This window comes from Cryptotermes secundus, unplaced genomic scaffold, assembly GCF_002891405.2.
Source record: "Cryptotermes secundus unplaced genomic scaffold, Csec_1.0 scaffold476, whole genome shotgun sequence".
Classification (NCBI taxonomy): Eukaryota; Metazoa; Arthropoda; class Insecta; order Blattodea; family Kalotermitidae; genus Cryptotermes; species Cryptotermes secundus.
The window spans coordinates 1-10,894 of record NW_019732861.1 but is presented as its reverse complement, the minus strand read 5'-3'; the positions used below and the strand labels follow the sequence as shown (position 1 = coordinate 10,894).

The following is a 10,894-nucleotide window of genomic DNA, read 5'->3' as shown; positions in this document are numbered from 1 at the left end:
AGTTTTTAATACAGTTTATTTATGTGTTAGGTTTGGTAACCCGTGGCAAAAAGACAGTTTTCAAGCTTGCACGTAAAATACCAGTTATATCCCAACGCATCGAACATGAAATGAAAAAATTCAATGAAACGTTTGAGCAAGAAGTAATTAATCGTAACCAAGGAAATCCATATATCACAAAATTACCCATGGAAGGAAAAAGTCATCATGATATAATTCAACAGGTTGACAGTATCTATCATTTTGTAAGTGCAGGGCAAGATTTAAGCAACTGGGGTGGTCGCTGTTTGTGCAACACAAAACGGTACTAGAATCCCCATATTTTATTAAGATATTTATTTCTATACAGTTACAAAAAACATAATAAATATGAACAACAACAACAAAAAGAATTGTCATAACCTACATTTGTCAGCGATATGGACCTCCGTATTTAGATTGGTCCAGGGACATACAGCTTTAAATATGACACTGGGTAAGTTGATTTTTAGTAAAATAAGGGATGAAGTTTTGCTTGAAGGAAGTTATAGCTCTTAATGTATATGATTAAGTCATGTAAACTATGTTTGCTGTGGCATGAAATCATGCTGTTGTTTATGGTTATAGTGACTGGTATTGGTTTAGGAATTTTCTAAAAAAATTCGGAAAATCTGCATGTCTTCTTGTAAGAATACAAGCTTTGGCTTGTGAACACATCCTGAATTTTTATTTCCAAGGTACTGACTTATAATCTTCGCCTGATTACTAACTTTTCTGATTTAGGCGTTTATGGTTTTGTCATCCTTTACAACAAAATACTATGCTACTTTGAAACTGTCCACAACTATCTCTTTCCAAATCCATACTGAATCGGGTTCAAGTCCCAAAGAGGTCATTGGATTTTATCAGTTGACCTAATCCTTCCTGCCGCACTATGGCCCTGGGGTTGACTCAGCCTCTAACAGAAATGATTACCAGGAATTAATTAAATAAACGTGGGTGGTGCGTAAGGCTGACAACCTTACCACCATCTTTGAGCTGATTGTCTAGATAATGTGGGACCCTCAAGGTCTATAGGCCTTCATGGCCTGGTACAGGGATAGCTTTACTTTTACTTACTTTTTGTAACTTGCACAGTTAAAATAGCATATCTAATACCCAATAATGGATCCCAAGACATTTACATTATCTTGCATCTTGGGTATCAAACCCTCTTGAGTATGAGTGTGAGGGGTGAGCCATAGAGACCAGACCTTGCACTGCGACCTTCAGTGATCTGTTATGCTTCCCCGTTGGATTAACCCTTTATTAATCTTACACTTTGACTGAAATGTAGGACTTTATTTATGGGGGCCTCATGAAAGTCACTTGGTTCCATGAAGAACTGACCAAGGTGGCGATATCTTAGGTAAGCTACAGCCTCACAATCACATAACATGTGCGTGGCTGGTTCATGTTATAGGCAGCTTACAAGAGTTGGGTTGTCTGTCAGCCCCAGTTTGAAAAGGTGCCCTTTTAGGTGGCAGTGTCCTGTAAGTAATCCAACCACTCATCCCACGTTCTTTTGGCAGAGGGTCCTGATATAAATCCTTTTGCCTGTTTGAGTCCAGTTGTGGATTCCCAATGTTTTTTGTGATTTCTATTAGTCCAGTCCATGATCGCTTTCTTGGCTACTCCAGTTGAGATGCCACAAGCTGGTTCAGGTCCTATGAACAGTTGTTCAGATCCTGTTATTGTCGGCTCTCTGCAGTTTCATTCCCAGCAACACCCTCATGGCCTGGCACCCATATCAGCTGAACTCTGTTATGTCTGGCCAGTTGTGTGAGTGATTGGTGGCAATCCCAAACCAATTTTGAAGTGGTTTGGTGTGTACTAAGTGCTTTGATTCCAACTTGACTATCTGATAGAATATAGATATTCGTATTTTTGTAGTTTCTATCTAAATTCACAACTGCGCATGCCTTAATGGCATACACTTCTGCCTGGAATACTGCTGTATACTGACCAAGGCCGAAACTATGTTTCCGCCCAGTTCCATAATACACTCCAGCTCCAGTGCCTTTATTTGTCTTGGAACCATCTGTATACCAGATTAGTCCCACCTTTCTATCGGGTTGAAATCCTTCTTTCCATTAACTTCTATCAGGAAATCTGATCATGAAGGTTTTATCATAGACATGTTTCGGTATCATTTTATCAGATCCCATCTGTAGGATGGGTTCCTTTATCATGTCCTGAGTCATGTATGCATGTCCAAAACCTTCAGATTTAGGTCTTCATTGATGATTGCAATGTAATCTGTAATTTCCTAACTTGGCCTCTGCTTCCATCTGCAGATGCAGTGGGGGGGGGGGGTCCTAGTAGGATTTCCATTGCAGGTGTTGGAGCTGTTCTCGTTGCTCCCGTTATTCCCAAGCAGGCCATCCTTTGCAGTTTGCTTAGTTCAGCCTGACTTGTTTAAGTTTAACTCTAGGCCACCACATAGTGGCAGCATAGGTAATTATGGGTCTTACTACAGCAGTGTATATCCAATATACACCACCTTTAGTTTCAGTCCCCAGGTTTTTCAAAATGTGCCCCTGCATGTCCAGAAGGCCTTATAGGCCTTGTTAATAGCCTTGTTCAGCTCCTTTTTCCATGTCAGTTCCTTGTCTAATTTTATTCCAAGGTACTTGACTTCACTGGATAGCTGGATCGCTTGACTGAAGAGGGTTGGTTCCTTGAGCCCCTTTATATTCCTTCTCCTAGTAAAGGTATAATTACCGTCTTGTTTGGATTGATAGACAAGTTTGTTCTTTTGCACCACTGTTGAACTGTGTGCAGGGCTGTTTGTAAGAGCTGTGACACAATATAAGGGAATTTCCCATTTATTAGGATTGCTATATTGTCAGCATATCCTACTGTGAAACGACCTATACTGTTGAGCTCCCAAAGATGATCATCCAAGACCAGGCTCCACAGCTGAGGGGAGAGCACACCTCCCTGCAGACACCCTCTCACCGCAGACGCTCTTAGGGTCTCTCCAGACAATGTAGCACTTATAGTTCCAGCATAGCACAGATCCATCTGCATATTGTAGGCTCAATGCCATGCCTTTCAGCAGCCTGTTTTATTGTGTCAAAAGAGTTTCTGTCAAAGGCTCCCTCTATGTCAAGGAATGCTCCAAGGGCAATATCCTTGTGTTTGATGGCATTTTCTATGCGTGTAACCACACTATGCAGTGCGGTTTCAGTAGATATACCTATTTGGTAAGCATGTTGATTTCGGTTCAGAGAATGAATCTTCAATGCACCATCCCTAATGTATCTATCTACTACTTTCTCCATCGTTTTCAAAAGAAAAGACAACAGGCTGATAGGACGATAAGCCTTAGCCTTGGTATAATCAAATTCAATTTCATCTCTTCCCGCAGACTTAAATTGTTTGAAGGTACCTAACGCCCATCTAATTTTTGATTGATTGATTAACCGACTGGCCAGGTTCCAATCTTCACTGATCATTATGTGCCTACATATGCCCAGGTTCTGCTGGACCTGCCCGTCACTTGAATCATCAATCAGCTTTCAATCAGGGAGGTGAACTCTGAACAGTTCTTTCAGTGTCCCTGCCTCATTGTCTAAATTTTCCAAAGCTGCGAACCTATTTGATGTTTCAGCACAATATTGCTCTTTAACCTCTACCTCATTTAATTTCTTTAGATTGAACCTCTCTACATGAAATCTGTGCATTGTTTGTTTACTCACTGCCAGTTTCCCCTTAACTTTTGCCACCACCAGGTAGTGGTTGGTATCACAGTCTGCTACCCTGAATGATTAGACATCAAGTACACTTTATTGCCATCTCCTGTCTATCAAAATAGTGTCAATTTGGTTTTGATTCTTTCCATCAGGAGATGTCGAAGTAAATTTATGAATGTTACAGTGTTGGAACGTTGTACTTCTGACAGTCAGATTTTTGGTTGTGGCAAAGTTGACTACTCTAGTTAGTTAGTTAGTTAGTTAGTTAGTTATTGGAGAGGGTGGGTTTCCCCATGCCCTGAGACCTGTATTGGTCCATTGTGCTTCCCTCTATGATTTTTACCAGTCTCTATATCCTACCGGTACTGGTGCTTACCATCAGTCCCACCCAACCAGCGAGACTGGCTCTACTTAGCTGAGAGGTATCTATAATGCTTCCCCCATCTACCGGAGGTATTAGTGACTGCTGTTGGGCGGGAAACGTTCGTTAATTTGGCTCAGTGACCTCCTTTGGAGATATGAGGTTCTTTTACGTGCCGTAAAGCTATGACACGGGACGTATGGCTTAAAGTCCCTCCCGGAGGACTTGTTCCCTGAATTTTTCCACCCTTAAAAATTCGACGACCTCCGCCGCATACTACGAGTCATGAGGTGGGAACGTTACCTCTAGACTACATAGGCCGCTTTGACTACTGTAACTCCATTACCATTGCTAATTTTGTGCAAACTCTCATTTCCAGTTGTTCGTATTAAAATATCTTCCCTGCCTACTTCAACATTGAAATCTCCTTACAAAATTTTCATATGGTATTTTGGGAATATATCTAATACATGTTCTAGTTCTTTGTAGAACCTTTGTATCGTCAGTGATATCACTCCAGTGACCTCTATCCTATCACTAACAAACTCTACCCACTTAACTGCTGATATGATTCTCTTATGTGCAAAAAACTGTGCCTAATTCATGACTCTCATTCTCTTTCCATACAAAAATGTATATTCACCCGCTCATTTGGTGCCATCTCTTGCCTATCTGACCTCCTGTACCCCCATTAAATCCAACATATTCTGATATTTCTTTCCCCACTGTCACGAGAGAACCTGCCCTGTACAAACTTCTTACATTCCATGTACCAAATCTCATGACTATTTTCTTTAGCACAGGTATTTTATCCACATAATCCATCCAGGTGTCAGGCCCTTTGTGTCATCTTGTAACAAGTTTATTTTTTACGGTGAGGAGCTGTTGGCCAAACGCCCAACCACCAGTCTGCAGGACCACCCCTTGTTGCCTGTCCATGTCTGTGTATTCAATATATTCACAGCTATCCTCCATATCTGGAGGCCATCTTTTCCATCCACAACCTGAGGATGCGCCATGCTATGGTGACAAAGAACCCACTTAACATGGATTTCTGGACTAGACATACCAAAATTTTGTAATTTCATCTACTTCCACTGAATTAATGAACAGTTTGTTTCATTAATTGAATATAATATCGTTTATCATTTGTTGCAGTTGAAACGTGGAAAGTGCAAAGTAGATGGCCCTGAAGGTAGTCCGACTCCACAGAAACCTCAACGGAGGGAATTTGTGATGCACAATAAGGCACCCATGTGGAATGAAAACAGTCAGGTATACCAACTTGACTTTGGAGGTCGAGTTACCCAAGAGTCAGCCAAGAACTTCCAGATTGAGTTCAGAGGGAAGCAGGTAAATCTATATTAGATTATGAAAATATAATACTTTGAAACATATTTTGTGTACTCCTGTATTAGATAATGACAGAATGGAATAGAGAATCATGGGAACATAACATTTTCACAGATTTGAAAGGTAAAAACAGAGGATGATGGCCCATTTTGATGTGTCTGACTCCCTTGGAGTTTCATGTTTAAATTTGTAGTGTGAGTAAACAGAAATCTTGCAAATTCTTCTAACATGACATAACTGCCCACATCTCTTTAACCTTTTAAATCCCATTGGTTCTACATACTAGCTGTTTTAACGTACTATAACTCTGCATTCTTCCCACAGCGTATGTGTGTTTTTCATATGCTTCTTGCAGTAAACAGTGATGTCGTCCCTAAACAGCATCAACTGGTTGATCTTTGTAGTGGAGACATAATGTGTTTATTGTGAGGTATGAATTGAATTTTGTGTGTTAGAAGATATTCAGTCTTTAAAGGGTTAATAGAGAGAGACACAGAATGACATAGAATTTTAGAAAAGAGCTTTATCACAAAGTGTCTGATTTCATGATTTTGTGAAAACCACTCTTCAGCACTATTATATCTGCATCACGAGCTATTAAGCCAATATTCTCACTTTCACTCTATTACCAGGAGTGTTCCTTGTGGATGCTCTCAATTCACTTATGGGTTTCTTCACCATGCCAACAGGCAAAAATCTCACAGTTAATAAGAGCTAGAGGTATTTGTAGTATAAATAGACAGGCATGTACCTGTTTAATTGGCTCACTTAGTTCACTGAGATTTTACTGTGTTCAACTTGTACTTGTATTACAAGGGTCACTATTTTTCTGTGTACTTTATAGCCTCTCTTCAGTTTGAAATTCTAAAGGACTTAAAGGAAAATGTGTTAAAAATATTAACATATTTTACAGGTGATGCAGTTTGGACGTATTGATGGAAATGCTTATACATTAAACTTCCAGTATCCATTCTCTACATTGCAAGCATTTGCAGTGGCACTTGCTAATGTAACACAAAGGCTCAAGTGAATTCTACTGGGTATTTTTTGACATATCACAGATCCACCAAACTTGTTCTATTCAGTATGATATTGAGAATGGATGGATCATGCAGGTAAGGATATTTTGACCTACATTTTTCACCTAGTAGTTTTTGAGTAATAATGTGTTGCTAGCTCACAAAAAATTAACAAATTCACTCTATGATGTGGAATCATTAAGAAGCTAATCGTCATTCAAATGGTACAGAAATTTCTCATACTTTTTTTAATCTAAATGTTCATTACCATGTTTACAAGATACCTTAACTGGTCTTTATCCAGAGCCAGTTGAATCCATTCCACATCCCCATACCCTATTTCTTTAATTCTTATTTGAGCATATGCTATGGTAGTATTTCTAGATGCGATTTTAACCTGCAGTTTGTATTTGTAAACATGTTAGAAATTATGAAATCATTCAGTTCCCTCTGGAACTCTTCTCATAAACCCTACTTTCCTGTTTGCAGACTTCAATCTTACAAATCTTGTGTTGTTAATGTAACATTTAGATAATATAAATTTAGAATTCAACAATAAAATTTGCTTTAGCATGTTGCTAGTATGCTAGATTTCTTCACAGCTGGTCATAAAATCGAATCCTAATTGAGAAAAGCTTTAATAGCTTACAGTTGTAAATTTAAGGGGTAGTCAAATGAAAACGGGTTACCACGCATAACTTACATGGCGCGCAAGTTGGTAACACTGGAATTGCTTATGGTACAAACATCTGATGGGGACTTGGGAAAGCAGTGACAATGTGCCCTTGTACACTAATCGTTTGTTTATTGTGCTGGAAGTAAGGTTAGCGCTACGTGTGGTCCAACATCAGTAATGGAGGTGGGTAAAGAAGAACAGCGAAGTGTAGTGCGCTTTTTGACTGCTGAAGGAGTAGGAGGATGAGAAATTCATCATTGCATGTTTCTTGTTTACGGCGAACACAAAATGTCACATTCGCGTGTGCTGGCATGGCATAAGAAATTCCAAGAGGGACGTGCGTCACTGCAAGATGATGCTCGCTCAGGACAGGCTCATCGTGTCATCACTCCTGGTGTTATTGCTGCGTTGGATGGTCATATCCGGGCAAACAGACGGATCACTGTGGAAGAAATTAGTCTTTTGATGGGAATAAGTTATGGTTTCATACACGCCGCTGTGACAAAACACCTGCTGTACCGCAAAATCCGTGTGCAGTGGGTTCCACATCAACTCACGGAGGAACAGAAGACTCAGAGAATGACTGCGTCACTGGTCACTTGCAACGAACCATTAGGAAGAGTATGCTCTTCTGTCCCATATTACCACTTGGGATGAAACTTGGTGCCACCATTTTGAACCCAAGAGGAAACAGCAGCGCCAACAGTGGAAACATGTGAATTCTCCCTCACCGAAGAAATCCAAAGCTGTACACACAAGTTCTGGTAAAGTGATGATGATGATGTTCTTTTTCGACTGCAAGGGCCCTCTGCATGTCGAATTTCTTGAGCATGGGGCCACAATCAGTGCACAGTGCTATGGAGACACTTTGCAGAAACTGAGACATGCCATAAAGTCAAAACGCCCTGGAATGCTATCGAATGGCATTATACTCCTTCATGATAATGTGTGCCCCCACACTGCTAACTCTGTGAGGAATACACTACAGAGATTTGGTTGGGAAGTGCTTCAGCATCCCCCCCTACAGCCCAGATCTCTTCCCATGAGATTTTCACATTTTTGTAGACCCGAAGAGAGACATTCGTGGACATCACTTTGCAGCGGACAAAGATGTGTGTGGCTGGGTAAAGATGTGGTTCCATAGACAGCCCACAAGCTTTTTCAACGCTGGGATTGACCATCTTATCTCCCAGTGGGATAAATGTATTAACAGTTTTGGAGATTACTTTTGAGGTAAGAAATGTTCTTTAATATGCTTTGGCTTCTGACCCGTTTTCATTTGACTGCCCCTCATATATTGTGTCTTTGTCAAAACTGCTATTTGTTGTTTTTTTCTTTTGGAAGGACTTATTACTTGAGCACAGGTTTTGACTACACTGAGTTTATTGGATATTATCTGAAAAATTTTCATTCTCTCTATATTTGTAGAGTCAGAAAATGTCCACAAAATGGCCATATCTTTTATTTTGTATGTGCATGTGCATGCATGCTTGTGTGAGACCCTGCTGAATGCAGACCTAATTGTAGGCATGGAACCTCCATATAGTTGAAATGGCTGACTTGATCTTTGTCATTCAGTTCTGGCATCAACATGGTCACTCTCCATACCACATCCATTCACAGCAACATTCTGTAATTCAATTTTTGTGAGTTTAAGGTTTAAGGGGTGCAGAAATTCACCAAAGACTATCAGCACAGTTCGTTAGTAATGTTTTGCCTCTTAATGTGGGTTGGTTCCCTGATATTACTTCATCAATAACATCTCTTTGTCCATTTTTGAACATGTCAATCCATCTGTACATACTTTGCTGTGGCCAAACTTTCTTACCATACACTGCAGATAGGGGGCACGTTGTAGTGTAGTTTGTTATGGCACTATGCTACAAGCCAGAAGGTTGTGGGTTCAAATCCTGAAGAGGTCATTGGATTTTTTCAATTGACCTAATCCTTCCAGCCACACTATGGCCCTGGGGTCGACTCAGCTTGTAACAGAAATGAGTACCAGGAATATTCTTGGAATGTTCTTGGGGGTAAAGGGTGGCCGGCGTGTAGGGCTGACAACCTTGCTGCTATCTATGAGCTGATTGTCTAGAAAATGTGGGAACCTCAACATCTCAACCCTATGGGCCTCCACGGCCTGTTACAGGGTACCTTTACTTACCTTTACTTCCACACCTCTTATACCTTCAGCCTACAAAAATGTGATCATTGCTTATTGTTTTCCTTTGGTGCATGACACCATTAATGGTGAAAGGCAACTGGATGAAGGCCAAATAAGTAACTACATCAATGGGGAAGTTCTGTGGCCTTTCCCTGTGCCCATGAGTCAAGTCCACTCTCACATGCTTTTTGTTTCCCTAGGAAGGTTGATCATTAAATGTGTTCACTTCTAGAAAAGCTTCATAAAGTCCTAGTGTTACTTTATTACCTTTTCTGCCTCTAAGGTTAACATTCACACTTGGCAGATTTTAATACTGTGCACTAAAAGAAATACCATGAAGACATCTCAGTAAGAAAAGCGTAACTTTGTATATGATAAGACTGACTGGTTACAACCATGAATTTATTACATAGTTCAGAAAGTGAACTTCTATATCCATTTAGAAGGATTCATTACTGTTCTTGAATTAGTGTTTGTGAATGTTGTTCTTACAGGCTGTGAATTGCTAAACAAACAACCAGTTGCCAAACAGACTGTTGTGTGGTCAACCCAAATGAGAGCTGGGGAAATGGAAAGTTTCTGCATGTCGACCACTATAAAACACACACTTCAGTCTCGTGCTCACAAACCAGCAGACTTAATTTCAAGTTCTAAAAACTCGTTCTAGTTACACATCTATAGAAATCTTGTCAAGAATATTTACTTCTGCTCATTATGCTGCATTTTTTAAATATTTGATCAAGAATTTCCATGAATGTACATCAGTGAATGCATATCTGCAGAACATCATTTTAAGCAGTGTTTTCCTCCATTCATTTTGCCTAAGGTTGTGTCTTTTGTCTTTAGATCTCATATCCTTTAGGCCTATGTATGTAACTTTACTTCATTCCAGAAGAGTTTCAGGAATGCTTTACGTCCAGAAGTTTTTAAAATGAACTGAGGAAACATTTAAACAGTAACAGCATTTAACAGTTGTACTGGTTTAATATGTACTCATATGATATAAAACTGAAGAAAAATCTGATAGACTGAAGAATTTTTTGAATGGATATCTTTTGCAGTATTGTACTGATAGTGAATCTTAGCCATAAAAGTTATGTTTCTTTTATGTTTGACTGTATCATCAAAATGCAATCAATAGAGAGTTTGTGCTTTGAGACTTAGGTTTCAGTGGTCTGAGTCTGTATGCTTTATTGAGATGTTTTGTTGTAATGTTGATAAGGTATGACTACTCAAGAAGTTGGGAACTAGTCCATTGTTTGCAACATGTATTATAAGGCTTAATATAAATTAGCTGGTAAAAATAATTTCACAGTCAGGTTGTAGGTTCAGTGAAATGAAATTATGAGGTGCAGGTTTACCAGATGTTGCTGTCACACTCAGAAACAGAGGTTTATAGATGCTCCCTAACTTGATAGCACATCATATTAAAATGTTCTGCATATATTTTTGTTATAACACAGTTTCATGGTACAGATATTTTTAAAAACCAATATCTGTATTAGGGATATTTTCAAATGAATGAAACATAGTAGTATAAATATAATTTATGATTCACACTGGAGACCTCACTGAAGTAGTCAAATTGTCACCACTTGACAATTATTC

At 39.5% G+C, this 10,894-nt stretch overlaps 1 long non-coding RNA gene across 1 annotated transcript; it reads left to right on the top strand.

Annotated features, from left to right (window-relative positions):
* Positions 1 to 4,348: 4,348 nt before the first annotated feature.
* LOC111867793 lies at positions 4,349 to 10,876 on the top strand. The gene is made up of 3 exons (XR_002843391.2): positions 4,349 to 5,430; positions 6,344 to 6,545; positions 9,781 to 10,876. It is a non-coding gene; the product is annotated as an uncharacterized LOC111867793 (long non-coding RNA).
* Positions 10,877 to 10,894: the final 18 nt, after the last annotated feature.